Raw genomic sequence first — 26,945 nt, forward strand, 5'->3', positions numbered from 1 at the left:
CCCGCCCCCCGTACCTCACCCGGGGGAATTGCGATCCCCCGCGACCCCCCCCCAAAATGACCTCTGCCGATGCCAGGCTAACCAAGTGCTCGTATTCCTCCGTTAGCAGCAAATATAGTGTAGTGGACAGAGCCTTGGTTAAGTTTAGTGTTGCCATCCTCCAGGTGGCGGCCTGGAGAGCTCCCAGAATTAGAACTGATCTCCAGACTACGGAGATCAGTTCACCCAGAGGAAATGGCTGCCTTGTAAACTACCTCATAGTTTACCTGTAGACTACCCGCCCTTCCCAGGTTCCATTCCCAATTCCACCTGGAGTTGGCTGCCCTAGCTCACAGGTGAAGTTGGAGAGGTGCAGGTGAGGTGGAGGTGGGGACTTTAAAAGGATGCCATCTGAAGAAGATGAGAAGAAGGAGAAAGGGGGGGTGAGTGAATGAGAGAATAGGGAAGGAGCGGAGATCGAGGTGAGAAGAAGGGCTGGTAGACGCTTTCTTCACAGAGGTTATGGGTACTGATGTTAGGCTAACACGTGTTTATGTTCCGCCATTGGCAGCAAATATAGAACAGTGGACAGAACCTTGGTTAGGGTTGCCAACCTCCAGGTGGGGGCCTGGTGATCTCCTGGAATTACAACTGACTCCAAGACTGCAGAGACCAATTCCCCTGGAGAAAATGGCCGCTTTGGAGGCTGGACTCTGTGGTATTGTAGCCTGCTGAGGTCCCTCCTCGGCCAGTGCCCCACCCCCAAATTTCCAGGAAAGAGGAGGAGGAGAGGAGGAGGAAAGAGGAGGAGGAGGAGGGGAGGAGGAGGAGGGGAGGAGGAGGAGGAGATTGAATTTATACCCCACCCTTCACTACCCAAAGGAGTCTCAGGGCAGTTTACAAACTCCTTTCCCTTCCCCTCCCCACAAAAGACATCCTGTGAGGTTGGTGGGGCTGAGAGAGCTCTGACAGAAGCTGCTCTTTTTCAAGAACAGCTCTGAAAGAACTATGGCTTGCCCAAGGTCATCCAGCAGACGCAAGTGAAGGCGTGGGGAATCAAACCCAGATTAGAGTCCGCACACTTAACCACTACACCCAATTTAGCTGGGTGATAACTGAGGCCAGAGCTGGAATGCTTGGGACTGCCTTGCCGGAACATCAGGAAAGCACCAGGCAGAGTCCAAATGCTGCAGCTCTGTCCCAGCAGGGGCAACAGCTCTTGCAATTCATGGCTGGCTGGTGGTTTGGGGGGGGGGTATTGACTACAAGGGTGAGTAAGGTGGAGGTCCATTGCTTGGCTTGGACTATTGTGGGTTTGGTTGATTGTGGGGAGGGGTTCGTGCACTGTAAATCTGCTGCCCAATTGGTTAGATCCTCCCACGGGTGGAGAGGGAAACCAGAGTAAGCTACAAGATGTGCCTAGGTGGCCAGGGAATCCCTGTGAGATGGGGAGGTGGGAGGTGTGGTGTTGGGCAGAGAGGTTTAGAAGGAGACTGAGATATCGATATGCTCGGTCTCCTTCTAATCTCCTTCGCATCCCAGGGAATGATGATGCGCAGACCCAGACTCTTCAAGCTTGATGTTGTGGAATTTCAGATCGATTATGGATAAGACTGCCTCCTGGGAAAGGCAATTTTGATCTGGCCTGCTTGACTGAGACCTGGATGGACGAGGATGAAGTGGCAGCTCTCAGTCAGCTGACTCCCCCAGGATAGTTCGTCCTCCAACAACTGCAAACAGTAAGATGGGTAGGGGGGTCAATTCTGCCTCTTTTGTGTTTGCCAAGTCGCATCCAGATCAATTGTTTAGAGTTATTAGACAACTGCCTACCCCTTTGGTGGCTCCAAAAGTAGACGGAAATTTGGCTATTAGCTGACACACATTTGTGGCATCCTTTTCACATGAAGTCTCGCTCCTTCGCCAAGACTTGACTGCCAGATTTGGAGTCAGTAGGAATCTCGGGGCCCTGTGTACACAGTCAGATCCATTTTTGGACTCCTTCAACCCACCCTCCCATGCGGATGTTGAAAGGGTCCTATCAGCTGTGCGATCTACTTTCTGCTCCTTGGATCCCTGCCCTTGAGAGAGGTGCGGCTGAGAGAGCTCTTTCGGGAACTGTTTATGCCAATAAAGGTATTTGGATTGTACTGGATTGGGGAACTGCCCTTGAGAGAACAACTCTGAAAGAACTTGTGACTGACCCAAGGTCACACCAGCAGCTGCATGTGGAGGAGTGGGGAATCAAACCCAGTTCTCCCAGATTAGAGTCCACACTCTTAACCACTACACCAAACTTTGTCTCAGGAGCAAAGAAGTAGCATGCACCCTCAACACACAGTTGCCAGGCTCCTGGTATGTGTGAACATGACTTGAAAACAGTTCATGTTGTATCAATGCATATGTGCCCAGCAGTCATTGAGAAGGAGAAAAAGAATCTGCTGAAGGCTGAAACCTGCAACAAACTGTAGAAAATTCAACAATAAAACTATGCAGGCTCCGTAGTGCATTGGTTCCTCATTGAAAACAAGCCAAGTGAACTTGGAACTCCAAAATCCAGGAATAAATGCACTTGTTTTGGAAGCATCCATACCCTCTTGGTGCACTGTATTCAGTTTTACATCTTTTCAGACTGCAGTACGAGGTTGGAGCCAGACAACTGTCATTTTAATATCCCTCTTGGATCACAAAGGGTTTGAGGGCTCAACCCTGGGAGTGAATTAACACTGGACTCAGATTCACGCTGAACATTTTTCTGCTGTCAGATGGCACTCCGGTCCCAGGAGAGAATCGATACAGTGGCTTGGATTCACCCCAAGTGCACTGCTGAGTGCACACAACTGTGAGATTGTCAGCGGGGCCGAGGGAGCAAATTACCAGAGGGCTGTAATTCACTCGAAGGCAGCAGCTGCCTCCGCACAGACTGAGTGATGCTCGAGTGTGAATCGACTCCGAGACAACCTTGACAGAGAACGGAGGCAAATACAGAAACTCCCACAAGGCCAAAAAAAAGAGCAAGCTTCCTTGGGCTTTTGCTAGCACAGGATCAAGGCCCACGGGACCTTTTCATTTTAATTAGGAGAGAAGCACAAGTAGTTCTACTTGTGCAGGGTGCTGTGCAGCAACTGCCAGGTCCTTCTGTCTACATCGAGGGTGATTTTGAATTTCTCATCCCTGCTGAGGTACCTTGAACATCATCACTTTGATTTTGCTCCCCTTTGCATGAATGGAATCTGCGAGTCTTTATTTGGTGCCATTTCCCTGTTACAATGGGTGAGTTTTCCAATGTGCATCAGCAAACCAGTGCTATAAATTATCATACACTCAGCTTGGAATCAGATTACCTTTCTGGGGTCCCAGTTATGGACCCCCCAAAAAAGGTCTCCCCGGAGCTCTCTCTGGAAAAGACAGTCATCTGTGGAATGGCTCAGGAACAAGCCATTGACACCAGACTCACATGGAAACTTCACCTGGGCAAACCCCCCTTACCTGCCAGACACTGGAAGCAAGGTGAGCATTCCCTCTACACTCGGACCCCCCCCAAATCTCCAAAGGCAGGTTCTGAATGACAGAAAGGCAGACATTCCCAGGGTTTTGACAGGGACTCCCTAATGTAACCCCACAACAGCTTGGTGGGCACCCTAGCCACACCATACGAGCAAGGGAAGTGTGTCCACAACTCTCACAGCCCCCCCCCCCAGGCTAAATCTCAAGGCCCAGAGCAAACCTATGAACCACAGGGGTCCAAGTTATGGCCTCCCCAAGAAGATGCCCCAGGAAAGTGCTTTCAGGGGAAACAGCAGGCACAGGTTGAAAAGTGTGGGTTCTCAACCAAGGCACCCAGCAGCTAAGCCTCACTACTCAGTGTGAGCCAAGAGACGGAGTGGCTCAGAGCCCTGAGTCCATCTAACACCCAAACCCCAGCAGGGGAGAGGAGTTCACAATCAGGAATAAATAATTGTGCTCTGCTTTCAACAAATTCCCTGCCTCTCTGTCTAACTGCCGATGGCCAACAGAGGAGAAGCTGCAGAGCTGAGCTAATGGATAGCATTCTGATCCCACAGAGAAGAATGGGAACTGTGTTATTGGCAGCCAGCAGTGCCTGTTAAGCTTTGGAGGGCTCCTATTGGTGTTTCCAAGGCTGGAGATTTCTGCCCCCTGTTGCTTTGAATTTTTGTAAACAGTTTAATTGAACGGAGACAGTCTGTCTGGAAATATATCCATTCACAAAAAGCATGAAAGTTTGTGGGAAATTCGTGCTGGTCACCCTTCCATGAAAATTGCTTCACGAACCACGAACCGGCCAAAATTCATGATGAACTTTAATTCGTGAGCTGGTTCATGCCCATCTTTAGGTATTTCTCCCCCAGAAAGCAATGTAAAGGAGGAAAGAATAGGTTTGATTTGGTAATTCATGATCTGCTGCCCTGTTCCCAATGGTTTCAAATTAGTTTTAATATTGAATTCCTTTTGAAAATGAATCTATTCCTTTTTTAAAAAAATATTCTTTCTTTTTAATATAGTTACAACTTGGTTAGCTGCCCTTCAGGGCATAGATTGCAATGCAGGATACAAATGCGAAAAAATAAGTTACCTCCATAAATGGATGAAGCCAGCTCTTTAAATTAGAGCCCCTGCTGCAGCCATAACACCTAGGGTACAACCCTAAGAATATTTTCCTGGGAGTAAGCCCAAGAATAAAATGGGATTTATTTTTGAGTAGACTTATTTTGCATTACTCCATTGGCATGTGATATTCATCTCCAAAGGTAGGGAAAGTGCACGGAAGGAAAGCCAAAAGAATCAAGGGTTTGAAGCAAGGATAACAGTAAATGTCAATTCATTTAGAGAGAATATCCCCACTTTGATTTTGCTTCACCCTTTTGAGAAACAATCCAGGAGACTCAGGTTTCAAATCCATCACTCTGCCATAGAAGCTCACTAGTGACCTTGGGCCATTCTCTCTCAGCCTAACCTACACCAAAGGACTGTTATGAGAGTTTATTCATTTATTTGTATATTTATACATTGACCACAGAAATGTCTTCGGACAGCACTGGCTCTTCGGCTTTGAAACGGAGATGAGCACCGCAACCCTAGAGTCGGATTCGACTGGCTTTCGAGCAAGGGAACCTTTACCTTTACCTTTCTCCCCAATGGGGTCCCAAAGACGTTTACAACATCATTCTCCCCATTCTGTTTCAGGTTCCAAATGGGAAAAACTGACACACACTCCAGTTTCCTCCAGTATATGAAAAAGTCTCATCTGGCAACCAGCCAGGAGGGGAAAAACTAGTCAAATTGGTGGGAAATTGGTGAGTTGGATACCCTAGCCTCATTGATTTACAGTATAGTCCTAAGTAGAGCCATACCCTTCTGAACTCACTGGGTTGGATCCATTCCACATGGCTTTTCGCAATGCTGTTCCCCTGATTCCCAAGATCAAAGCAGTGATCAAAGCTTCCTCCTTCCTTCTCCACCAGTGGAAAAGCTGGTTGGATCAAATCCCTTGGCCTCAAGTGAACCTGAAAGAATGTAACTCTGCACTGGCCCTGTTGATCTCTGGCATCAAAGCAGTTGGGTGCAGAGCATCCCCACTCAGTCTCATTAGAAGGGTGTATAAAAACTGTAGAGTCCAGTGGCACCTTTAAAACCAACAAAGGTTTATTCAAGGTATGCACTTTCATGTGCACGCACACTTTATGTGTGTTAGGGATATGTGTTTGGATATATCTGATCCAAATACATATCCAAAAAGACCTTATCAATATATATTTGAGTGTCCAGATGGTGTCTAGGCATTTCCAGGATACCAAAAAATGGATCCCAAAAAATCACAGAAATATTTGGGAGTAACCAGGAATATCTGGAGCCAGCATTCTAAGGCTCCCAGGAACGTTTTTTCCTTGAATTTTGTTGTGTGTCTCTGATGGTGTTTTCTTGCTGGGCTGATTTGGCTTACCTTCTGGGCTCTGAAATTAGTTATAGGGGTCTTGCAATATTGTGTTCTTTTCTTGAGCTGGTTTGTATTATGTTTGCAGTTTGCAGTGGATTCTTGGGTTCAACATTGCCTTGGATTCTTGGGTTGAACATTGGCATGGATTTTCTGATTTTACCTTTGTTGGGCTTGAAACAGCATTCCTGTTCACATTGGATTGGACAAGTCTCTGGTTTGACATTGGCTTGGATTTTCAGTTTGTCTGTTGTTTTAGGCATGCCACATTGTCCCGCACATCTGCTGCTATTCCCTGGTTCTGCATTGGTTCTTTGGACTTGTTGGTTCTTTCTGCTCTGGCTTTTTGCCAGTGGTTGCTTTTCTTCCTCTTTTGTCTTTGTCTTTGCTCTGGAGAAAGCATGGATTCCCCCCCCCCCATTGGGAACAATGGAGGAAGACCGGGAGCAGCTAGTTCAGGGGCCCATAGAATCAGACCTCTTTGTCCGATTCACTTGAAACTTATTTTCTAAAAATTAAAAAATAGAAAGGTGCCAGCAGCTATGCTACAATTTTGGTACCATTTGGTAAAAAAAAACCCAGCCTTCCCAGTCATCTGGAAAGATTCTCCATAAGGAATAATGAAGCCAAATATTATTGGAATCCCAGGGTGGAAACAGATCCAAATACCAAACCAGTATTTGGAACCTGGATAACCAGAAATACCAATATTTTTTGGCTCCCTGAATTCCAGATCAAAAAATACCAGTTTTTTTCCAAAGTGCACATCTCTAGTGTGTGTGTTCCTATTTGAAAACATCCTTGCAAAACCCCTGGCTATAGATGGTTGTGGCGAAGCTCTTTACTTTCCTTGTTGCACATCCATAGCAACAAGGGATTGATTGGCCTCGTTCCATGGGGGGGGCGAAATTAAAATGGAGAATTTGAAGCCTCACAACTTAAAAAAAACACACATCACAGCTATGAAAAAGTAGATTTCATTCCTTGCACCGAGGCACAGTTAGTACTATGCTGATAACATTCACTGCTGTTATTGTCAGTTAAACCGTTTTGCTGTTTTTATCTAATTTTAGTGGTGCTTGCATTTGACCTATGGCGACTGAGTTTCGGTAACTGTATTTCGCGGGTTTTAATGGACTGGATTTAGCGGTGTCATTTTAACCACCTTGAGTGATCTCGGCAACAGTAAAACAGGATAGAAATGTTCCAGTGAAATAAAGACCATCTGCTCTGAGGCATGAGCTGTATTATCAGCATTCCGGGCTGCTGTGTAGGGCTGCCAGGCCTCCTGCTGGCAGCCCTAGTTATTTGCTGCCACTCTGAGGGAAGGTGGAAGGATTAAAACAAAAAACAAAAAAAACCTTGGCGGTGTCTGTGCTGCTATATCCCTGGAAGTGACATAGAGAAGCTCTATGAATCACCAGTGGGCACTTGGATGACCAAGGGCTAAAAGGATTACTGAAGGATGATAGGGAAATGGCTGAGAAGCTGAATGCATGTTTTTACCTCTGTCTTCACTGCGGAAGATGAGAAGTGCTTGCCCACTCCAGAACCTCTGATTTCAGGAGGGGTGTTGATAGACCTGAGTCAGATTGAGGTGACGAAAGAGGAGGTCCTACGACTGATAGATAACTTAAAAACTGATAAGTCACCAAGCCCGGATGGCATACATCCAAGAGTTCTGAAAGAACTCAAATATGAACTTGTGGATCTCCTGACAAAAATATGTAATCTTTCATTAAAATCTGCCTCCATTCCTGAGGAGGAATCTTTAATAAGGGTTCCAGAGGAAATTACAGGCCAGTCAGTCTGACATCGATACCAGGTAAGTTGGCGGAAACCATTATTAAGGAAAGAATTAGTAGGCACATTGATGAACAAAAACTATTGAGGCAGACTCAGCATGGGTTCTGCAAAGGAAGATCTTGTCTCACTAACCTGTTAGTGTTCTTTGAGGGAGTGAACAAACAAGTGGACAAGGGGGACCCAATAGATGTTTACCTTGACTTCCAGAAAGCTTTTGATAAAATTCCTCATCAAAGGCTCCTAAGTAAGCTCAATAGTCATGGGATAAAAGAACAAGTCCTCTTGTGGATAAAAAAACTGGCTAATTAATAGGAAACAGAGAATGAGTATAAACAGGCAATTTTCACAGTGGAGGGTGGTAAGCAGTGGGGTCCCGCAGGGATCAGTACTTGGTCCACTGCTTTTTAACTTGTTCATTAATGATTTGGAGTTGGGAGTAAGCAGTGAAGTGGCTGAATTTGTGGATGACACGAAATTCTTCAGGGTGGTGAAAACCAGGGAGGATTGTGAGGCACTCCAAAGGGATCTGTTGAGGATGGGCGAGTGGGCAACAACATGGCAAATGGGGTTCAGTGTGGCCAAGTTCAAAGTGATGCACACTGGGGCCAAAAATACTATAAATTCACGTTGATGGGGTCCGAACTGGCAGAGAATGACCAAGAGAAAGATCTTGGAGTCGTAATAGATATCTCACTGAAAATGTCGAGACACTGTGCAATAAAAAAGGCCAACTATATGCTCGGGATTATTAGGAAGGGAATTGATAACAAATCAGCCAGTATCATAATGCCCCTGTATAAATCAATGATGCGGCCTCATTTGGAGTACTGTGTACAGTTCTGGTCACCACACCTCAAAATGAATATTATAGCATTGGGAAAAGTGCAGAAAAGGGCAACTAGAATGATAAAAGGGTTGGAACACTTTCCCCATGAAGAAAGCTTGGGGCTCTTTAGCTTGGAGAAATGGCAACTGAGGAATGACATAATCGAGGTTTACAAGATTATGTATGGGATAGATCAGGTAGAGAAAGAAGTACTTTTCTCCCTTTCTCACAATACAAGAACTCATAGGCACTCAATGAAATTGCTGAGCAGTCGGGTTGGAATGGATAAAATGAAGTACTTTTTCACCCAAAGAGTGATTAACACATGGAATTCACTGCCACAGGAAGTGATGGCAGCTACAAGCATGGACGGCTTCAAGAGGGAATTGGATAAACATATGGAGCAGAAGTCCATCAGTGGCTATTAGCCACAAGGTATAGATAGGAACTCTCAGTCTGGGTCAAGTGATGCCCTATATTCTTGGTGCTTGGGGGGGGGGGGACAGGGGGAGGGCTTCTAGTGTCCTGACCCCACTGGTGGACTTCCTGATGGCACCTGGTATTTTTGGCCACTGTGTGACAGAGTGTTGGACTGGATGGGCCATTGGCCTGATCCAACATTGGCTTCTCTTATGTTCTATGTTCTTATGGTAGAACCACAGAGTTTCCAGTGGTTCCTAGAGCTACCCTATGTCAATTCTGGGTTTTCCCCAGAGGTGAGAGTGCTGCAGACAATGCCATGCCCCCCCAATGATCTCTCCCCCATCCCTCATTCTGCAGTGCTTATGAAGATGGGCATTTAAAAGTAGGCCCCATCTAGTAAATATTAGCTAATCCCTAACTATGGCAGCAGCAGAAATAGTATCCATTTCAGTGCCACTTATTCAGGAAATCAGAAAGCAACCTAAAATATCTATGGGCATGCAGAAGCACTAGGCGGGATATTTTTTAAAAAATAACTTTATTTATAGTCCATCTTTCTTACTGAGAATTAAGGTGGGTTACAGATTAAACAGCACAGACATGGACCCACAGAGCTGCCTTATACTGAATCAGACCATCGTTCGATCCAGATCAGTATTGCCTACTCAGACTGGCAGTGGCTCTCCAGGGTATCAGATAGAGGTCTTTCATATCACCTGCTACCCTGATTCTTTTCACTGGAGATGCTGGGGATTGAACTTGGGACCTTCTGCAAGTCAGCCAGATGCTCTGCCACTGAGCCATGACCCCTCCCATCCACTGAGCAATCCTATAGCACAGAATTAAAAGACAATGTGAACATCAGACTGTCTAAGGCAAAATATACTATAAACATAGATTTAGGTGGGTAGCCATGTTGGTCTGAGGCAGCAGAACAAAGTTTGAGTCCAACGGCACCTTTAAGACGAACAAAGTTTTATTTAAGGTGTAAGCTTTCATGTGCAAGCACACTTCCTCTTGCCTGGAAGTGTGCTTGCACATGAAGAAGAAGAAGAAGAGATTGGATTTATACTTTGCCCTTCACTACCCGAAGGAGTCTCAGAGTGGCTTACAATCTCCTTTCCCTTCCCCTCCCCACAACAGACACCCTGTGAGGTAGGTGAGGCTAAAAGAGCTCGGAGAAACTACTCTTCCAAGAACAGCTCTGAGAGAACTATGGCTTGCCCAAGGTCATCCAGCAGCTGCAAGTGGAGGATTGGGGAATCAAACCCGGTTCTCCCAGATTAGAGTCCACGCACTTAACCACTACACCAAACTGGTTTACAGCTTAAATAAAACGTTATTGTTCTTAAACGGGCCATTGGACTCAAACTTTGTTATATTATGCACAATGCAGTAAGTGGAATTTCAAAGGTAGAAGGTAAGGTAGCGAAACCAGGGCAATACCTAGAATTATTTAATTATTTCAACCCTAGGATCATAGCATCCCCAATCCTGATGGCCCAGGATAGTCCAGTCTTGGAAGCAGAATCAGCCCTGGTTAGTACTTGGATGGCTGACCACCAATGGTCAAGGGCAGGTACACAGAGGCAGGCGACGGCAAACCACCTCTGAACATCTCTTGCCTTGAAAACCCTTTGAGGGGTTGCCAAGAGTCGGCTGTGACTTGACAGCCCTTTACACACACAGGATTACAGGATTATTTGAATGCAGACTGGCATGAAGAGCCCTTATTTTGTCATGGCTATGCCCCAGTTTAAGCCATTTCAGGGCCTTGTGTCATCATTCCAGGATGAGGAGGGAATCATGTGATCGACAGTGTAAGTCAACATCAGCCAGAAAGCAGCGCTTACGTCTCATGGTCATGGTTTTGCAAAACTGCTGTAAAGCAGCTGGAATTCAAGAGTACTACCAAAAATTCAGGAGGCTGAAAAGCAGTTGCTGCTAGAAAGAACAGTACATTTCAACAGTTCTCCCTCTCCGGCAAAGCCACAGGATGGGGCATCTGTTGTACCAGGAAAGAAACAGGGAACTAAATGTGGGAATGATATTGCTACGTCTGCAAACAGAAGTTGTAGACCAGGGGTGTCAAAAATGCGGCCCGGGGGCCACATCAGGCCCCCGGAGGGCTTCTATCATGTCTGTGTTCCACAGTGGAACTGGCCATCTCCTGCTTCCAGTTCTGCTGCTGCATCATAGCTTGCTTCGCCAGACTCTCTCAATCACTCAGCCATTTCATGTTTTAACATGAGTCCTAGACTCAGAACTCTGAGCATGAGATTTCTGTGGTGAATGTCAATAAATCAAAAGTTGGTTTGCAGTTTACAGATACACACCTGAACAGCATACTTAAGATTGCAACAGCACAGACATTTTGATGCAATAATTCAGAGCAAGAGGTGTCATATATCAGATATGGTTAAATAAACAAAATATTGCAAGAGTGCTAATGTTTTAAGCATGTTTTTATTTTAATTAAAAAAACTTTTGTGTTTGTGTCCTTTATAAAGTTTATATCTCCGTAACCTGGCATTACATTTTATGACACACATGGCCTGGCCCAACAAGGTCTCATTTATGTCAGATCTGGCCCTCATAACAAATGAGTTTGACACCCCTGCTGTAGACAAATATCCCAGCAAACCCTTCTGAATTATAAGAAGAACCTGATCCCAGTCTTGGAGACATTAATGGGTATTCGGAGAAATACATCTCCAAGATGGGGGCCCCAGGTTTGGGGCCCCCTCTCCTTTGTGTCAGGAGAAGCGTCGGGTCCCAAGCGTCACAGCAGGTGAGCTGGATGGAAATGGAAGGAAAAAAGTCCGTGGAGGAGACATAATCTCCATATCGTTCAGCCTCCTTGAGATGGAGGAGGAAGCGAGAAAGAAAATCCCACCCGAGAGCCCTTGAAAGCAAAATGAAAAAGCCAAGAAGAGGGAAATCAGCATAAGAGGGAAAGGGTTTCAAATAATTACTTTGCAGAAGTACCGCATTTGTGAACAGCAGATGCTGGGAGGGGGGGAGCAAAAGTCCTCCCAGAAGAAGGAGATGCAGTGCGAACCCAATATGCCACAGAAAAATAGTGAGACGGGGAAATAGTGAGATGGAGGACAGAGGAGCCAGGTGGTCCCTGGGCTACCTATCCCACTTCCCAAACTCAATGTCCTCCATTGCTACCAGCCAAATATTTAATTATATTGCCACTCAACCTTCATAGAGCACTTGCCGGTGAAGTGCTTCACAGATATGGGTGTGTTGTGAGTTTTTCAACAAACCAGGAAAGGAGGTCAGTGTTATTATTATGGAATCCCAGGGAATAGTCAGGAGGCAAGTGATCGTTCAGCCTTGCTGCAACTAAGCAGGTCTGGGTCTGGCTGGTACCTGGCGGAGAGAACTCCTGGGAGCCCTGGTTTCCGCAGTCTATTGCTGGAAGAAGACCTTTCCTATCCCTCAACCGTCAGCCAGTTTTGATCCCCTGAACAGGCATCTGGGGGAATGAGGACCCTTGCAAACCAAAAAAATGTCATGTGGGGGGGGACGTAGCCATGGAGGAAATTGGGTGACATCTCCCATTCTCCTTCATCTGTCAGCAGAATAGTAATGTTCTGGGGAGGGGGATGTGGCTCAGCAGTAGAGCATCTGCTTGGCACACAGAAGGTCCCAGGTTCAATCCCCGGCATCTCCCGTTAAAGGACCTGGCAGTAGGTGATGTGAAAGACCTCTGCCTGTCACCCTGGAGATCTGGTGCCAGTCTCAGTAGACAATATTGGCTTCGATCAACCAAGGATCTGGTTCAGTAGGAGGCAGCTTCATATCTTCATGAGATAAATGGTAGGATTAGGGCTGCCAAGGCCCTGGTCGTGGTGGGACATCCGCCGCCTGAGCTCCTTTCGCCTTCCACTGCTCCAAGCAGTGGCAGGGGGGGAAATGTTTAAAAACATACTGGTGTTGCAAGTGTGATGATGGTTTACCCAGAAGAGGAGGAGAAGGAGGAAGACATTGGATTTATACCCCACCCTTCACTACCTGAAGGAGTCACAGAGCCGTTTACAATCACCTTCCCCTTCCCCACCCCACAACAGACACCCTGTGAGGTAGGTGGGCTTGAGAGAGTTCTCTCGAGAACTGCTCATGAGAGAGCAGCTCTGAGAGAACTTGTGACTGACCCAAGGTCACACCAGCAGCTGCATGTGGAGGAGTGGGGAATCAAACCCAGTTCTCCCAGATTAGAGTCCACGCTCGAAACCACTACACCAAACTGGCTCTGACACTGCTTTTCAATCCATGCTGTTCACAGTGATGGACATTTCCTCCATGTGTCCGTACCACACAAGCAGTGCAGCAATCTCATGCCCACTTTCCCTCCATGCACATTCAGTCAATGCGCAGATGGGTCATCTGTACAGGACAACACTTGCTGCCTAATCCAATGACAAACACGAGTGCATGAGTTCCTCTTTGCTTTATAGATCTGTAAATAAATGGATTGGTTACAGCGGCATCATAAATCCCCCCTGTTCATTCTGCAGGAAGAAACTGGCTGCTCAGAAACAATATCAAAAATTAAAATCCGTAAATGTATTGCCAAATAGATCGAATGTATTCACTCGCCGAGTGCTTTTTAATGTGCAGTCCTTTATCCACCTGTTGATTTCAGACTTCTTGTAAATGCCATCCTTTATTCATGCGGAGCACTCTTCAATTATCCTATTATCCATTGATTCCCTAAGCCATTTCATTTCAATATTGATCACCTGAAGAGAGGAAATTGGTGACAGATGGGGGAGACGAGAGGTGTATACCAAGCAGGCCGCCTGACCTCACTGTGTGAGGCATCTGGCTCTTCTGCACAGTACGGTGAGCTATGCTCATCCAGTTTGCAGAGTCTGGCCCAGCGTTAACCATCAGAACCTCATTTGGAGTACTGTGTACAGTTCTGGTCACCACACCTCAAAAAGGATATTATAGTATTGGGAAAAGTGCTGAAAAAGGCAACTAGAATGATAAAAGGGTTGGAACACTTTCCCAATGAGGAAAGGTTAAAGCACTTGGGGCTCTTTACCTTGGAGAAACGACGACTGAGGGGTGACATGATCGATGTTAGAGCTGGTCGAGAAAGAAGTACTTTTCTCCCTTTCTCACAATACAAGAACTCGTGGGCACTCAATGAAACTGCTGAGCAGTCAGGTTAGGACGGAGAAAAGGAAGTACTTCTTCACCCAAAGAGTGATTAACACATGGAACTCACTGTCACAGGAGGCTGTGGTGGCTACAAGCATGGACAGCTTCAAGAAGGAATTAGATAAACATACGGAGCAGAGGTCCATCAGTGGCTATTAGCCACAAGGTATAGATAGGAACTCTCGGTCTGGGGCAAGTGATGCTCTGTATTCTTGGTGCTTGGGGGGGGGGGGCAACAGTGGGAGGGCTCCTAGTGTTCTGACCCCACTGGTGGGCCTCCTGATGGCACCTGGTATTTTTGGTCACTGTGTGACAGAGTGTTGGACTGGATGGGCCATTGGCCTGATCCAACATTGGCTTCTCTTATGTTCTTAACGAAACATTCTACTGCAGCCCTGACTAACACTGATTGATTTTACATCATTTATATACTGCCTTTTCTCCAGAATGGGGACCCAAAATGGCTTACGTCATTCTCCTCTCCCTCATTTTACCCTCACAACAACCCCATGAGGTAGCTTAGCCTGAAAGGGAGGGTGACTGGCCTAAGCAAACTTCCATGGCAGATCGAGGTTTTGAACCCGGATTTCCTAGTCTGACACTCTATCCCTTACACCACACTGACTCTCAGATTGGCCTTCTAGTCTGCCCTGGCTTTGGTTCTGGTGGTTCTGGGCCCCGTCAAACCTCCCGACCACTGTGCCGGTTTTGACAGCGGTCGTATTTTATTTCACTTTTCTTCAGCAGTAATGCTTTGTGGCATTTCATTTCATTCATTTCATTTATTTGACTTCTAGCCCACCTTCCCCTGCAAGCAGGCTCAGAGCGGGTTGCAACAAGACAATAAATACATAATCCAATACCTAACATTCCAAATGGTCGTTAAAACATAATAAATAACATCAATGATAGCAATAAATACCAATCGATAGCACCATTTAACCAAAGTTAAAATAGAGTATTTTGTCACCATCTGGTCCCGTGTGGGCTCCCTACGTGTGTGCGGTTGGATGGGAATTGATGCTGTGGGGTGGGCAGATGAAGGACAATATGGACCGAGTAATGCAGGGGAGGCCATTATGGATAGATCACTGCTGCCTCAACCATAGGCCTGGTGGAACATCTCCATTTTGCAGGCCCTGCAGAAATGCATTAAGTCCCACAGGGCCTGGATTTCAGTAGGGAGAGTGTTCCACCAGGCCGGCACCAGAGCCAAGAAGGCTCTGGCTCTGGTCGATATGAGACGGCCATCTTTGGGGCCAGGGACGACCAAGGACCACCAGTAGATCTTGATCCTTAGAGCTCAATGCTCTTCTGAGGACATACCAGAAGAGATGGTCCTGCAGGTATGTTGGTCCCAGACCACATAGGGCTTTGGAGGTCAAAACCAAAACCTTGAACTTGACCTGGTATTCAACTGGAAGCCAGTGCAGCTGGCAGAGCACTGGATGTATATGTACTCTTAGTGGTGTTCAGGGCTTTTCTTTCTTTCTTTCTTTTGAAAAAGAGGTGCCGGAACTCTCAAGAGGGAAATGAAGTTTTCAATCTGTATATTGAAAATTCATGAACTTTTATACATTTTTAAAAGAATTTTGTCGAAGAGGTTCTGGAACTCCATTCCGGCACATTCCCCCAGAAAAGAAGCCCTGGTGGTGTTCCTGTAAGAACATGCACCGCTGCATTCTGGACCAGCTGAGGTTCCAGATCTGCCTCAAGGGTAGGCCTGCATAGAGTGAGTTGCAGTAGTCCAGCCTGGAGGTGACCACTGCGTGGGTCACTGTGGCTGAGTCAGGGGCAGAATAATTCATGCCAGCACTGTGGAGTGTGAGCACAATTTGTAGCACTTGCTCTGAGCTGAGGAACACACTTCTTTCATTCAGGGATTCATTGCCACACATATGATGAAATGGCACTTTACCCACAGGTATCAATGCAAAAAGAAATCACAGTCCTGCAAAATAAATGTTCAATTTGCACTCAGTTAATACTCTAACCACCTTCATACATTGGTGAAGTTTGCAAATTAAGCTTTTCTAGTTAGCCTTTGATCTGCCAGCCTAGGAGGATGTGCCTATTCATACATCCTTACGGGGCAGCCAGCAGGAAAACCAAGGAAGATTTCACCAGCCTCCGGGATCTGGGAGACCAGTATCTGTCCATCAGGTGGGACAGTGGGAGTCTGATGGGTTTTCAAGGAAAAACTCTGTCCTTTTGTTGCAGTACTTGGCACTGATATGGGGCGAAGATTGACCCTTACAATAGGAGAACTTCAGAAACAAGGCAAACTTCAAGAACAAAATCCAGGTATGCCTGGAAAAGAGAATCTGAAATATGACATGAAACAAAAATCAGGTACTTTACAATACTTTTGCTTTCCTCTTAACTCACCGTTATCTTGGGGGGGAGGGTTAGGGTACCATCGAGTTTCCAGCCCCATTGCCAGAGCATCGCCCAGCATAACTTCCTGGCGACGGCATGGTGCGGCACGTCTGTTGTCCGCGGGGGGATGATCCTGGGAAGTCGTCTGTGTCCCCCGCCGAATCACGGTAAGTACTTGGTAAGCCTGCTTGGGAAACACCTGGAGTTTTTTTGGGGGGGTGTAGCCTGAGGAGGGCAGAGTTTAAGGAGGGGAAGGACTTCAATGAAGTATGCCATACAGTCATCTCTGCAAAGCAGCCATTTCCTCCAGGTGAACTGATCTCTGTCATCTGGAGATCAATTGTAATCCTGGAGGTCTCCAGCTATCACCTGTAGGCTGACAACCCTAGCAATAAAGTTGCAAGAGGTAAGCACCTCATCAGGGTCTAGCAGCTTGGGTCCTGGGGCAGCTAGTTATATTTCATGACCCTTGTGGTAGAAGCAGGTCCCTCCAGGGCCTGTTCTGCCACAAAATTATAAGCACATTTCCCCCTTTCCTGTTCCTTGATTTCTTTGTCATTTCTCTCCGTGCTGCATTCACCTCCTCATTATTTCTAGTTTAAATAGGAGCATTTCTAAAATTAGGTTTGGAATCCGATTTGTGTTCAATTTGCCACAGCATTCAGTCCAGTTTGCATTTTCCCCTTCCATTAATGATGCATATGTGCGCAGCGAAAAAACACTGCAAATAAAGCAACTTTGACGTGCTTGTATGTTTCCGTCCATCGAGATTTTCTTTTTGTAATGTTTCTCTGATGGGCACATGAATGCTATGTTGGTAAAAACAATTTTCATGTGGGTAAATGGATCCTTTATTATATCTCCCTCCTTGCTTTTTACAGATGGTAAACTGAGGAAGGCATTTATCTTAAAGTAACTCTGCTGGGTATTGCACTGAAAAATGGTTGCATGAATGGCCTGAGATTTGAATTCCTTGACACCTGACCCTTTCCCATCCTTATCACACTACCATTTGAAAAGTGGTGTCCAAGTCCATTTACTATGTTCGCTTAGTAATAATGCAGCCTCATCATGCAAAGCATAATAATAATTCTGTTGTCTAACTGTTTTCCAGATCAGCTTTACTGCATGCAATTTTAAACTAGAGTGCCTCTAAGCATGTGCAAAGTCTTCCCCCTTCAAGCACCATCAGACTTCCCACACCTGTAATCTGAATAAGCACTTTTGTGATGCAGAGAGTATAGTTCCCTAGGAGGGTTGCCAGCTCCAGGTTAGGAAATACCTGGAGAATTTGGTGGTGGAGCCTGAGGAGGGAGGGACTTCAGTGGAGTATAGTGCCATAGAGTCCACTTTCTCCACGTTAACCTCCAGCTACCACCTGGAGGTTGGCAGCCCTATACCCAAGTGAGATCAAGCACTAGTGTTTGCATGTCTGTGTGCATCAGTACTACCAGCAATGAGAGAAGCGTTTGCAATCTGATGTAGGACCCTCAATAAAAGTAGTACATCTTTTTTTCAAGTGATTGAGGATTCAACTTGCAATCTGCAATTAAATTATGATGTGAGCAGAGAAATGGTCACCTGTCAGACTTTTATAATGCAGAGGGCATGATTTACAAGCAGGTTCAAGTTCCAATACCTCTTATGTTGCATAGCTAAGCACTGTCAGTGTGGAGTTTGTATTTATACAGAGCAATAGAAGACATTAGGATTTTTTTAAAAACAACAACAACAACAACCCTGGCCCTGGTCACACAGGTTGGAAAATGCGGGGGGAAGCATGGCTGTTTGCCCCGGAGCAAAGTAAAGTGTGGCAACCCGATCACACATCCCATGGAGTTCCCGTGGTTACGCCGTTAGGTGCCAATCACACGGCTATCCTGAAGCGCTGCAAAGAAGCGGCGTGGTGCAATCACACTGGCAATCGCTAGGCGCCACTTGCGTGACAAACGGGATTTTTTTTCTCACCGAAGTTTGCGCATGCACATGATCGAGCAAGCACCGTTCTGCGGACCAACAGAACTTTCACTTTCCTCTCTGTGCGCATGCGCCATTGGGCGTTTGTGCTCATCCTGTGGAGACTTAAAAAACCCCATCTGGTTTACGATGGGACATGGATGGGCACCGGATGCCATGGGATTCAAGCAGAAACGCAATCAGTCGCCCACCCCTGCCCCGCGTTTTCCGGAAACTAGTACACTTTCTGCGGTTGTTTTTTACTCCGCATCTTCGGCGAGAAGCCACGGGTTACCCACAGGTGCACGATGCTTCCCAGATGTTCCAGTGTGATCGGGCCCGGAAAATTCACAGGACTATCATGCCTTCAGCACAGCAAATGCTCCGTGTGAATGGGGCCCCTGTGCAGTCAAGTTGCCAGTTTCAGAAAACTCTTTCTAAGCCACCTAAATGAGTATCTAATATTGGTTTTTAAATCAGCAGAACCTTAGAAGAAACTGTAGCTCAGTGGAATAGCAGGAGAAGTGACGGTGGAGGAGTGACATGGTTGTGCTCTTCAAATACCTCCAGGACTGTCACATAAAAGAAGGAAAAGACTTATTGTCTGTGTCTATTCAAGCAGAGGCTGATCAGTCATCTGTCAGGAATGGTCTCACTTTAAATGTATTGCACTGAGAAGGGGGTTGGACTAGATGACCCACAAGACTCCTTCCAACTCTGGTTCTCCATACACAAAAAGTCACAAGTTCAATACCAAGCTCTCATATAGATCTTAGCAACCCCATCACTGGACCCAGCAACATCAGCCATACCATCTCAAGTTCATACTCCTGCTCATCCTCTAACATGATTTATGCCATGTGTCAGCACTGCCCTTCCACCCTCTACATTGGACAAATAGGCCAGTCCCTGTGATAAAGAATAAATAGACATAAGTCTTACATTAGAAACCACAACATTAAAAAAAACAGTGGGGGAACATTTTAACCTTACAGGACCATCAGCTGCCCACATAAGAGTAGCAGTTCTCTTACAAAGGAATTTCAAATGGAGGTTAGAAAGAGAGACTGCTAAATTGCAACTGATAATGGAGCTCAAAACAATGCATCTTCCTGGACTGAATCGAGACCTAGGTTTCCTGTCTCATTACCGATGCTGGTTTCTCCACACTTCTCCACCTGCTATTGTCATTCAGCATCTGAAATCATTCCACTCTCCAAGATATGACAGATGGACTCACATTCTAGCTGTATCTGAAGAAGTGAGCGGTGACTCATGAAAGCTCACACCCTCCCACAAATGTTGTTAGTATTTAAGGTGCTACTGGACTCTTGTCCTTTTCTGCAGCATCTCCAGCTACAGGACGGGGAAGGAGGTGAAATGAAAAGACCTCTGCCTGTTAGGTCCTGTGGAGTTGTTCCTAGTCAGAGTAGACAATGCTGACCCTGAAAGACCAATGGTCTGACTCTATAAAAGGCACCTTCATGCAATTATGTAATCTGAAGACTGGATTGGAAACATAGGGAAGGATGCAATAGCGGGAAAAGGATGCAACAGTTGCTAAGACAGATTGTATTTTTAAAGGAGCCCAAGGCCTAGCAACATATATCCCTCTCCTACAGATCCCACGATTAAATCAACCATTAGTATTTGGAAAAAAAACTAGTAAGGAAAGAAGAGGGAATGGTTTTAAGCCGCCTCCCCCAGGAAACTGTACAAGAGGAGGAAGAGGGAAGAGAAATAAATAAGGCAAGGAAATAGCGGGCAATGGATAAATGAATATGTCTTGGGCTAAGAAACATCACCAAAAGGTCGCCTTCATTAACCACTCCATCAAGCCACGTTCTGCTCGCTGGCGCGACTGCCGTCTCAGTAACAGGCACAGTGGCACAGGGGGCCCTGTACAATACTGCTGTTCTCGCCATTGCTCATTTTTATCTGTGAGGGAAATGCGTTTTATAACCCTAATGTTATTCCTGCCTCGCCAGTCCGGTGATGGACTTTTAATGTCACCATCTCACAGGAGTCAGAGAGATACCGTCTCCTGCCCAAAAAACCAGCCAGGCCTTTTAGTAGAAAGTCTCCAGCTGCTGTGAGGGGAAAGGAGATTACAAGGATACCAGGGGCAAGCCAAAATGTCTGCCGGGGTGTCCAGTGCAATAGGTACACATGCATATCAGATGATATATTATTATTTATTTATTTATTTACATGAGACTTATATACCGCCCATAACCTCTAATGGGTCTCAGAGCGGTTTACAGACTTACTACTATATATAGTAGTGATTAAACCTACCTAGGGCCACATTTCACAAGGGGAGGGACTCCCTGTCAGCACCCTGTTGGCAGCGCATTCTCTCTTCTCCCGGCGGGCTCCGAATGTTGTTGTTGTCTCTGGCATCTTCCGGTTACCCGGCGACCTTCTTCCGGAGGCTCGGTGTTATGCATTCTTATGCAAGATGGAGAGATGGCTGCTAGGCGAGATGGTCTTGAGGAGGGGATCAGAGGTATTTATGGAGGATAGGTCCATGAATGGCTATTAACCAGGATGACTAAATGGAAGTTCCATTTTAAAAGGCAGCATACCTCTGAATACCTCTTGAGGAGGAAAATGGAGAGGCTAAGGTATTTGTGCTTCTTCTTAAAGTTCTTTCAGGGCATCTGGTTGGAGGACCAGGTGGATCATCGATTGGATTCAGCAGAATTCTTATTATTTTCAGGCAGTAGGTCCTGAGTTATAAGCAGATCTATCATGAGGCAGGTCACACAAGTGGCACTACAGCATTTGTTTTTAAAACGACAAAGGGTGTGAGCGAGTGAGGAAGAAGACAAGTAAGAATGAGAACATGTGTGACTTCCATCTGCTCTACAATTTCTTATTCATTCCATAAAAACTAGTGTCCATTGCTTTCGAACAGAAAGAAACATACACGGGGGGGTTGTAGTTTGGTTCAGGAGCAAAGAATTCCTTATTAGAGATCTGACAAAACTACCATTCCCATCATTCACTGGAAAAAGGAATCACTTAAAGCAGTATGTCCATACTGTAGATATATTTTAAGGAAAGGCAGGGCAGAAAAAAAAAAGTGAATGGTCAGACAACCACCAATGCTGTAGTGGTTCGAGTGGTTGACTTGGAGTTTTTCTGCACAGAGTTTTTTTTATCGATTCTAGACCCATATTGCTTTGGTTTATTCCCTGATTTCCACATACATTTTTGTGCCTTTAGTTTTCACTTTTACCCCCATGTTTTTTCCACTTTTACCCCATATTTCCACTTTTACCCCAATCTTTTTCTGGAAGCCAATTTTTAGTTGCTTTTTCCCTCATGCATAATGTTTCTATCCTTTGTTGTGAAAATGCAGAGGGAGGGCAGACAAGCACGGAAACCATGCCCAAACTGATCCCAATGCTTGTAGATTGACTCCCAAGAAAATCAGGAGTAAGCTGAGGATAAGGAAAAGGCCTAGAAGTTGAAAGACCTGCATGATATTAGATATACTTGGTAATCTTTGGTCAGTCATTCTCCCTTCACCTAACTTATCTCACAGTATTGTTATGAAAATAAAGTGGAGCAAGGAGACCTGTGCATTCCACCTTGATCTCCTCGGAAGGAGGGAGGGATAAAAATGCACTACATAGGCAGGAAAATGCGGGGAAGGGGGGGGAAGCGTGGCTGTTTGTCCCAGAGCAAAATAACATGCAGCTGCGCGATCAGACATCCCGTAGAGGTCCCGTGGTTAGGGGGGAGGTGCCGATCACAGGACAATCCTGTGGCGCGGCAAAGAAGCGGCCTCTCTAGCAAAAGGCTCCGTGGGTTTAACCCCTTCCAGGGCTGCAGAGGAGGAGCTTCAGCCGGGCCACCCTCCCGCCATGCCCCCCCCCGCACCTCCCCCTCTGCTGCCCGGTGCAGAGAGTTCCTGAGCCAGGAGTGGGGGGGTACGGAAAAGAGGAGGGGGCTGAAGTGTGTGCATGTGCCGTTGGGTGCTTGTGCACATCCCGTGGAGACTTGGGGAAAAAAAACTTTTAGCGACGGGACATGGGCGGGTGCCGGATGCCACAACCTACCACCAGAAACGCAATCAGGCGCCCGCCCTTGCCCCGTGGTTTCTGGAAAGTAGTACCTCAGAGGTACTAGTTTTTTACCCCGAATCTTTGGCGGGAAGCCTCGGGTTCGTCACTGGAGCTCTACGCTTTCCAGATGTGGCGCTGTGATCGCGCCCGGAAAATCCGCCTATCTTCCGTCTCTGTAGTGTGGCTAATGCTCCATGTGACCGCAGCCATAAATCAGCTACTTATTCCAGCATCCCAGGGCCAGACTACAGAGATCAGTTTCACTGGAGGAATTGGTAGCTTCAGGGGGCACTTCAAGGAGAAACAGTAGTCCTTGAGTGACATCACATCCTTTCTGATCTCCCTCTCCTCCCCAGTTTATGCCCTTCTCAGGCAGTATCCCCAAATCTCCAGAAGGTTCCCAAGCCAGAGATGTCAAGCCTAGATACAGAGATCCTATTGAGTAAATATTTAAGGAGGTAATGGTAACTCTCCCCTCCCACAGTTCCATAATCCCAACCAGATCGCCCCATTTCCCAAGGAAGCATCTGGGAAACCTTAAACATAGCATAACATCCACAGAATTGCCTGCAAATCCCCAATGTGTACTTCTTTATTCAACAGGAAAGTCATTGAACTCTTGGCTAGTTATGGTTACCACTCTGAATACCCATAGTAGGAGGCAACATTAAGGGGGGGCCTTGGCCTCTATGCCCTGTTTGTCAGCCATCAAGGGCACCAATTTGCTGGCCTAGATTAACCATTGGTCTGATCCTTTAGAGCACCTTGTATGGGTACTTTGGCCCTTAGAAGTTGAGTACTGGGCTAGTTGATCCATTTTGTGCCTAGGGCAAGTTAAACTCTTTGACCTCCTTTTATGAGTTGGCAAACTGAGTTGATCTGATCCAAGACTATTCTTATTCTCTCCCTGCAGCAGCTCCAGTCCAACAGTTTAGTGTTTTTCCCTCAAAAGAAATGTCTTGAAGTGTCCCATAAATAACAGCTGAATGGTTTTGATGTATATTCTAATAACAGTTACTCTAATAATCCCCCACCCTCCACTCCACCTCTTTATATCAGCTATTTCTCTTTTGGGGATGATCTGCCAAAAAAAAAAAAGAGAGAGAGAGAGAAGTGAAATAACTGTGTCTGTTCAGCAAATTCCTTCTGACAAAATCTTTAAGGGTTGACAAGAGTAATATACTGAAAATTAGTTTAGAAGTGTTTCAAGTTTCAAGAAATCAATCAAAATCAAATTAAGTTCTGAAGATGCTGTCTGGAGAGTTTAAGGACAATAAAGATCAAACCCAGCAAGAGAAACGTGTGGGCTAAATCCACTTGAGCTAGCACCAGGAGAGTTACCTCACCTAAGATTCACTTTTGCTTGTGAGAGGTCAAACAACATGTTCCATGAGAAATCTGTGACTGGATCTCCCTACTTTTTCTTTAAGGCTCTCCCCTCCTCATTGCCACTCAGCCTACCCACCCTTCTCCTCACCCCTCTGTTTGCCCATTCTGCCTTTCTGCCATTCTGCCCACAGCTCTCCTCACCACAGACCCCACACAGGTAGACAACCCTCCTCACTCGCTTCACCTCATCCCTCCTTTGCCATGTGCCCATCATGGAAGAAGAGCCCCCTCAGACTCTGTAGGGGCTCTTGGCATTTCAGCTCAACCCACAAGTTGCTGGAGGAGGGAAAAGTGGCAACATTGCCCCTTCTGCGCTCAGTCCAGCTGATGCTTGGCTCTTGACCTCACGCTGAGGAGCTTTCTTTCCCCCTCAGAGAAAGAGAGAGAAGGAGGCAGCAGTTCCAACATAGGTGAATTGTGTGCACATGCACAAACATGCCTCTGTTTGGGGTGACTTCCCCACCACCCCTCCATTTTCCCCTAGGTTTCTGATTTCTGATGTCTGTAATCTGTACATGGCCCCAATCAATGGATTTAAGTATTCACAGATTTGGCCATATTGACAACCAGATATACTGATATATGTCTCATCCCTGCTATGTCAGCCTCAAATTTCCCATTTAAATTTTGCTTCTCCCTTGGGGGTAGATTTGTCAGGGCTGTGCCTGGCAACCACAGGAGTTCTCAGGGTAGGGCATAAACAGGGGCATAAACAGATGCTGCAACATCACTCCTGCTCGATGACTTGGAAGTGATGTCTCATCCACACATACACTTCATGTGATGTTCTAGGAATTTCCCCAATCTCTATGGTAGAGATCATAGGGATTGGGGAAATTCCTAGAGTACTGTGGATGTCCTGGCATTCCTTCCCCCCTTGGTTTTTCTTCCACTGCTCCATTGATTGGCCATAAGCAATGGTGGGTGGGGACAGGAGCTTGCCCACAATGGGTGGGCAAATGGTAAGCCCAGGGCATTTTTTGTAGAAGAAGCCCAGCAGGAACTCATTAGCATAATAGGCCACACCCAACAACAGAAACTCATTAGCATATTAGGCCACACCACTGACAGTGCGGCTGCAGGGAGCCCGGGCAAACCAGCCCTTGGAGGGAAGGGAAGGCAGTTTAAACTGCCTTCCTTGGGTTGCCTGGGTGCCTCGCAGCCAGCTCTTGTACAGGCTGGGGAAGGCACGGGGCGCCCAGGCCTTCCAGCCCCCCCCCAGTCCTTCCAGCCCCCCCCCCGCCCGCCCATCTTGGAGTCGCTGGGGGTGTGTTGCTCTCCGGGCCTTCCCTCTGTAGCCACACATGCAGAGGTTTTGGCTGTAGTGGGCGTGGTCAACTCTGAAGCCAGCCGGAACTCCGTTCCTGTGCGTTCCTGCCCAAAAATACCCCTGGTTAAGCCTACTTGTGGGATTCAGACCTAGTATTCTTGGTTTTTATGCTGTGTTTGCTTCCTTGTAACAAATTATTCTTGTAAAATGTATATTTTTTCTGACATTGTTTCTCCATCAATAAAACAGCACTGTATGCAATATGTACAAAAATCTTGCTTTGTACTTATAAATGTGCGAATGCTGTAGTTGGGATTTCCTGTACTGAGTAGGGTATTGGGCAGTTTATAAGGAAAACTCTATGATCCCACCTCTATGATTGCATATATGTGTGTCTGTGTAAAATGATGTCCAGTTGCAGCCAACCTTTGGAGAGCCCATCGGGTTTTCAGGCCAAGAGACTAACAGAGGTGGTTTGTCATTCCCTTTCTCTGCATAGCCTGGGCCATCCAGGTCAGGGCAGGTTTGCATATACATTGTACTTTTAAAAATATAGCATGCATATACAACACAAAACCAACCATGAAAAGCTAATAACAGCCACCACAGCCAATGAACAAAAATAAAATGGAAAGGGGTATTATGTAAGACAAATTTGCTCCTTCGCTGCTGCTATTAGCAATAGAGATCCTTTTAACTGGTAATTCGAGGGACTGAAAGGGGGCCTTTTGCAGAGATTGCAAGTGTACCTCCATGATGCACTGGGACTATTAATTTAGTTGCAGGGACCCAAAGAGATTTACATCACTCTCCTCTCCTCTGTTTTATCCTCACAGCAACCCTGTGAGGTAGGTTAGATGGAGACTGTGTGACTGGCCCTAGATCACCCAGTGAGCTTCCATGGCACGAGGTGGGATTAGAACCTGGATTTCACAGATCCTAGTCTGACACTTTAAGCACTACACCACACTGGCTCTCTACTGCTAAACTGGATCACAGTGTTTTGCAAGGCCTCAGCATTTTCTCCGCCAGGCTGGTTCAGACCCTTCCCACAACAACAATCCCAAACACACAGGAGTGCAAGGGTAAGTAAGCAATCCACAGCATGTGTGCTGACAAATGGGCATTGTGTGTAGCACGAACGCCTGATCTCCCCCCAAGCATCAAAGGTAAGAGCAGCACTAGGCTTCCCAAGTCCCCCCAGGGGGCGGGGAAACCCCCACCCCAGAGGCCCATTCCCCAGTGCTGCCGGATGTGCTGGAAGTGATGCGACCACGCCGGGCACTCTATGGTTTTCCCTCATATGGCCATGGCCCCGCCCCCAGCATGCCTGGCGTTGTCACGTCACTTCTGAGTGACGTGCATGCGGCGCACCAGACATCGGCCGGGAGCCCCCTGCTCCCAGTGAAGATCGACTTGGCAACCCTAAGCAGCCCAGCTGGGAACAGTGGGGCAGGAGAAGTCAATGGGCAAGTCCAAGGCAAGATCCTGTCAGTGCCGTTGGGGCTTGGCTCTCCCCAAGCATGTCTGGCTAATTACAACCCTCGAGTCCCCTTCCACCCTTTTGTTTGCCAGCATACCAACATCCCCCCTCATGGATCACTGCCTTGTCGTGGCGAGGGGGCTTGGCGGTTCGATGAAGCTGTGGGCTATGCTGTGAAGGGCCACCCAAGATGGACAGGCCACAGCAAAGAACTCAGACCAAGTGTG

The sequence above is a fragment of the Gekko japonicus genome, unplaced genomic scaffold, assembly GCF_001447785.1.
Source record: "Gekko japonicus isolate JY-2015 unplaced genomic scaffold, Gekko_japonicus_V1.1 scaffold957, whole genome shotgun sequence".
NCBI lineage: Eukaryota > Metazoa > Chordata > Lepidosauria > Squamata > Gekkonidae > Gekko > Gekko japonicus.